Source organism: Phocoena phocoena, chromosome X (assembly GCF_963924675.1).
Source record: "Phocoena phocoena chromosome X, mPhoPho1.1, whole genome shotgun sequence".
NCBI classification, from domain to species: domain Eukaryota; kingdom Metazoa; phylum Chordata; class Mammalia; order Artiodactyla; family Phocoenidae; genus Phocoena; species Phocoena phocoena.
In genome coordinates, this window is record NC_089240.1 from 15,219,863 (window position 1) to 15,226,488 (window position 6,626).

A 6,626-nucleotide genomic window follows, 5' to 3' on the forward strand; every position below is an offset into this window, starting at 1 on the left:
AGGCATTTACAGGCTTAGGTTTTGCCTACAAAGGCCACCAAGGCATTAGAGCCATCTCAGTCTAATAGCCTCCTTGTTTCATTAATTTAACACTACTTTAAGAACGAAGACTATGATATGTACTTCCTGGTTTCATGAATGATTCCTTTATTTTTTAAATTTTTATCTATTTATTTATTTGGCTGCACTGGGTCTTAGTTGTGGCATGCGGGATCTTTTTGTTGTGGCGGGTGGGCTCTTAGTTGTGGTGCGTGGGCTTCTCTCTAGTTGCGATGCTCAGGTTTCTCTCTAGTTGTGGCATGTGGGTTTTCTCTTCTCTGGTTTTGGCGCGTGGGCTCCAGGGCGCGTGGGCTCCAGAGCACGTGGGCTCCAGAGTGCGTAGGCTCTGTAGTTTGTGGCATGTGGGCTCTCTAGTTGAGGCGTGCGAGCTCAGTAGTTGTGGCATGCTGTGGCACGTGGGCTTAGTTGCCCCACGGCATGTGGGATCTTAGTTCCCAGACCAGGGGTCGAACCCACGTCCCCTGCATTGGAAGGCGGATTCTTTACCACTGGACCACCAGGGAAGTCCCTGAATGATTCCTTTATACATAACAAAACGTGGCATTGGGTGATTACATAGTTGATGTTTCATTAATGTTAAAATTGAGTTGCAAATATCATTCTCCTTTTCAGAACCAGTCTAGCATTTGTGATACTTGGATTTTTGTTAATATTGGTTCATATTTATATTTTCCTCTTTGTTTTCAAATACATTGACTTATTTCTTACTTATTTCTCCTCCACCAAGGTCGAAATGTTATCTTTCCTTAAATTGTTTACCTTGAATTTTCACGGATCCTTTTGGACAACTACCATTTCTCTCATATGTTATCTTTGTAAGATTTATTTCTGCAGTAATTTACTGAGGTCATTTAGTTTTACTTTCTGAACATCAAGATCAAAAGAAAAAATGTTAATAGAATTTTCATTATCCATAACGAATTTGGTTTTTAAAAGTGGTTTGAGGTTCAAACCAATAGCAGTCTAGCACCAGTTGAGGCTATTTTGAAGAGGCAGTTAATACTCCTGGAGTTTTCTGAAAGAGGTGGCCTTTGTACAGAGACTTTAGTAAGTGTTGGCAAGGTGTTTCTGGTGGGAACCCCCTTATTTGGTGGATTGAAGTCAATTATTGGAAAGTTAATTTTTAAAATTATTAAAGTTCTGAGTGATAAGAATGCACATACAACAGAAATATTTTGCCATAAAGCATGTTTCCTTGCCAGTATTTTGATGTAGGGCCAAGGCTTTATTTTGAGTATGGATCAGCTGACTGAAGTTCTGTGTCATCTCTCTTGTAGGAATCCGTCCTGTCTGTGCAGTAGGTCCAGTTTTGATTTCTTGAAAGTGGAGCAATAATTTAGACAATTTATGAAACCATTTAGTGCAGGATTATAGATTTTAGCAGATATTTTCCTCCTTTTAATATTATCTAACTCAGATCTAATTTGACAGCCACATTTTTAAAGTGACATCATTTTTATTGAATCTTGCCATAGCATCCAACCTAATTTTCACAGAACTATAACCTTCTTTTAATTGGCTTATATACTGTTTAGTTGAAAACCATATCATGGTTACCACAAGAGGAGTGGACAAATATCAGTAGTTTTGGGGAAGAAATGCAAGTGACTTCTGGATGCCAGGCATGCAGCTCAATTTAAGTGAGCAGAAGTGTGAAGCTGAACTAAAACAGTTACCTATTAGCCAGAAACATTTTGTACTGTAGGCATCAGCTGGTCTGTTTTACAAAGGTAATGAGGAGTTGGTAACTGTTAGGTCTGTTAAGTGACATGCTGGAGCTTGAGTGCACACAGCAAATGAACTTTTGTAGTACCTTCCATACTTTTCAGAAAGACCATTTTCCATCAATAACATGCTTTTTTTTTTACAATATAACAGAGATAACTGAATTACTCAAGAGTGCTTGGAGAAAATCACTCTGTTCAAATAAGATTGCCATGAAGCCTCTTCCCCAAGTAGTTTCCCCCTTTTCCCAGACATAGGTAGTTTCTACCTCTTCTGGGCCTGTAAAACACCTCACATATACCTTTTTTTTTTTTTCACGGTACGCGGGCCTCTCACTGTCATGGCCTCTCCCGTTGCGGAGCACAGGCTCCGGATGCGCAGGCTCAGCGGCCATGGGTCATGGGCCCAGCCGCTTCGCGGCATGTGGGATCTTCCCGGACCGGGGCACGATCCCATGCCCCCTGCATCAGGCAGGCGGACTCTCAACCACTGCACCACCAGGGGAGCCCTCACATATATGTTTTTGCATTTCTCACATGTGGTTAATTCACCTACCTGTTCTCTTCTATAAGCTCTTCCTGTAAGGAGCTTCTGTACAGCATGTCTGATCCATAGTTGGTGCCCAACAAATTGAATAAAAGAGAAGTTGTGGCCATTTAAACAGATGATACAACCCAATCTCCCTGAGATGTGGTTTTCACTGATGTGCCATAGAAAGTAAGCCATCATTATCTATAAATAAAGTCCGGAAAAGATTTTAGTATAGTTATATTCGGTTGAGTGTATTATAATCTATATGTCCAAGATACTGTGTTATGTCCACAAAGGTACTGAGTTTAAGAATACATGGTTCTTGCTGGAGAGGATGTGGAGAAAAGGGAACCCTCCTGCACTGTTGGGGGGAATGTAAGTTGGTGCAGCCACTGTGGAGAACTGTATGGAGGTTCTTTAAAAAACTAAAAATAGAATTACCATATGATTCAGCAATCCTACTTCTGGGCATATATCTGGACAAAACTATAACTCAAAAAGATACATGCACACCTATGTTCATAGCAGCGCTATTTACAATAGCCAAGACATGGAAACAACTGAATGCCCATCAACAGATGAATGGATAATGAAGATGTGGTGTATATATATATATATATATATATATATATATATATATACATACATACATATACACAATGGAATACTACTCAGCCATAAAAAAGAATGAAATAATGCCATTTGCAGCAACATGGATGGACCTAGAGATTATCATACGAAGTGAAGTAAGCCAGACAGAGAAAGACAAATACCATATGATATTGCTTATATGTGGAATCTAAAAAAAGACACAAATGAACCTATCTATGAAGCAGAAACAGACTCACAGACATAGAGAACAAACTTGTGGGTGCCATGGGGGCGGGATGGATTGGGAGTTTGGGATTAGTAAATGCAAACTGTTATATATATGTATAACTGAATCACTTTGTTGTACACCGGAAACTAACACAACATTGGGAATCAACTATACTTCAATTAAAAAATAATAATACATGGTTCTTGTCTGTGCACGTGTATCCTAATAGCACAATGGTAATTTATGGAGAGGCAAAATTAATTGGAGCCTGGAGGAATCTGAGCGGTTTGAGAGTAGATAGAACCTGAACTGGGCTTTGGATGGTAACAACAGTTAGGGCTTTTTGGCACGTATTTACTACTTTATGGCATTTGATAGTCTGGATCTCCTTCAAACTGTCTTCCCTTCTTCTCTCACACACTCCCAGTCTTCCTATTCCCATTTTTAGTCTCCTCCCTCTTCAGTATCTGTGTTTTCTTTAACATTCTACCTTTGGCCACCTTCCTCTTTCTGTCCTTGCGGTAATGCTTTATTGTTTTAACCCTAACCCTGCGCTTCTGGAAATATGCTTTTCTCTCTTCTGCACATCCACAACACTTCATAAGTGTCCCTTTTACAGCATTTCTCTCTCTCTCTCTCTCTCTTTTTTTTTCCACTATAGTTGTATACATACATTCCCTCTACTGGACTGTAGCTTCTGAGAGCAATTTGCATCTTTGCAGTTCTTGAAGTATCTAGTATATAGTTTGGTGAGTAGTAAGTGCCACATATCTTTCTTTTAAACTTCTTTCCCCAAACTCAGCCCCTCTTCCAGACTTTCCTTTTTCTGTTCATAGTACTAGAGTTCTTCCTTTAATTCCACATTCTGGTTAGCAAGTTCTGCTTCTGTCCTCAAAGTGTTATTCATAGCCACACCATTCTTTCCACTCTCATGCCAATTAAAAAAACAAATATTGAGGGTGTATTACATTCTAAGCACTGTGTAGGTGCTGGAAATACAAATATTACAGATCCAATCCCTTGTTGTTAGAATACTGGTGGGGCAGAGAGAGACACAGTCTGGTACTATCGAGACTATATATGTCAAACCCTTCTCTGTGCTGGGTGCTACTGTAACACAGACCTATTACAGTCCTTTTCCATAGGCTGCTTGCTCACCCCCAAGGGGAAGAGGCCTAGAAAGTACAGCTACTGGATTTCCTCCCAGGCTTTAGCCTTCTTTTGTCTTCTTCCTCCTTCCTTTTTAAGATTTCACATATGAGTGATAGCATACAGTGTTTATTTCACTTAGCATAATGCCCTTCAGTTTCATCCAAGTTGTTGCAAATAGCAGGATTTTCTTCCTTCTTCCTCCTCCATCTCCCTTCTTTCTCCTTCACCCTCCTCTTCCTTTTGGTTCCTGCCTTTGTAACTTGACTGTGTTGAGTGCTGTGTTCCTGTTGCCTTTTGCCATGGGAACTTGTGTTCTTTGCATGTCATTGTTATCATTAGCTACTGTTTGAGGGCTTACAGTGTGAAGTGTGTAGTAGAATGAAAAACAAGACCCATTTGAAATGCTACTAGTTAAATTCAGCAAGTTTCAAACTGAGTTCTTTTTTTGTTTGTTTGTTTTTATTAGTTATCAGTTTCATACATATTAGTGTATATATGTGAATCCCAATCTCCCAATTCATCCCAGCATGACCCCTGCCTCTCCCCGCCTGCTTTCCCCGCCTTGGTGTCCATACGTTTTTCTCTACATCTATGTCTCTATTTCTGCCTTGCAAACCAGTTCATCTGTACCATTTTTCTAGATTCCACATATATGCATTAATATACGATATTTATCAAACTGAGTTCTTGGTACCTGCAAAGTTCTATTCTAGGCATCTCCATATCCAAAGGCCAATAAGTCTCCCATAATCCTAGTCTAATTGATATGGAGACGCATATAATGATACAAAACCAAATATATTGTCACTAGAATTACAAATAAAGGGCTGTGGGGCTTCTGTATCACAGCATATCACATCCTCTTTGGGTTGCAGAGAGGGGAAGACACTATTCATATATGACTTCAGGTAGAGGGGTTGCTGTATGAAGTCAATCAATGAAAGAATGTCAGCTGTGGTGGTTGTGTATGCCGGGGAAGGGAATTGCTTGATGGAGTCATGGAGCAGGAAAGTATCAATATAATCTATACCACGTGGTTCTCAGAGTGTGGTCCCAGACCATCAGCATCAGCATCACCTGGAAACCTGTTAGAAATGCAAATTATTGGGCACCACTCCAGACCTACTGAACCAGAAACTCTGGGAGTTGATCCCAGAAATCTGGGTTTTAACAAGCCCTCCAGGTGGTTGTGATGTGCTGAAGTTTGAGAACCACTGGTCTACACTTGCTTGGTCAGAGAAAAGTCAGTTGCCCTTCGCTTGAAGAGTAGGGTTTAAGAAAAGCAGTGATGAGAACAAAAAGACAGGATTACAATAGAGACCTTGAATACTAGAGTAAGAGTATGTAGGGGCCCCTCAGGGAACCATTTCAGTTAAGGAAGGGACCTTCAGGGGGCTTACTTTAGGAAGAGTGAGCTGACAGACTTTTATATGGTGAATTAAAACTAAAAGATAATTGGAAGTGGTGAAGTAAATTAGGGGAGGAGTAGCCTTGGGAAATGAAAGGAAACCACTGCCAAGGAGCAATGTGGCTGGATAAGCCTTGACAGCCACCTGGGTAAGTGTCCGGACAAAGGTAACTGCCTCAGAATAAGCTGAGGCTTTGAACCTGGTGTTGGGAGAGCATGGTGGTGCCTTCTGACACAGTGTGGGCAGAGGGTAGTGATGCCACATGGTATAGGAAGTGGGATATGGGGGAAGGTAATTTTTTTCTAAAAATAAGAATAGCTTCTTCCCCAGAATGATACAGGCTCGGTGTAAGAAACTCCATGAGGGAAGGTGAGGGCGAAAGCAAAATCATTTCCAATCTCACCTTCCAGTGAAAAGCAATACATTTTTCTATTTAAATATCTGAGTATCCATTTGCTTATTTAATTAAACTTAGTGTTTTATACATAGAATTATACAATCCTAAAAACAGAATTCCTAAGGTAAATTGATCTTGAACACCTGTCAGTGTTACACACATGAGTGTACCCAGGTCAGTGTGTGTTTGGAAATTGATGAATTTTATATTTGAGAAACAAAAGGTTTATATAAGCAGCTGCTTGTTAAAGAGTGCAGTTTCATTTCACATGGTCATCAAAAGTCCTGTCCATATCATTTATTACAGAGGAAATCTGGCACAGAACAGTCTCAGATGTCTGGTATGCCAACATTAGTCTAGGGAGAAGAACCCCAGCTAACTCTGTGTGTGTGTGTGTGTGTGTGTGTGTGTGTGTGTGTGTGTATTTTTCTTTTTGTAATATGCCACAATTTTTATTGCAACCTGGCCATTTTTGTGAGGGTGGGGAGTTTGATCTCAAAAACAGTGTTCCATTTAAGGCTCTTTTATACAG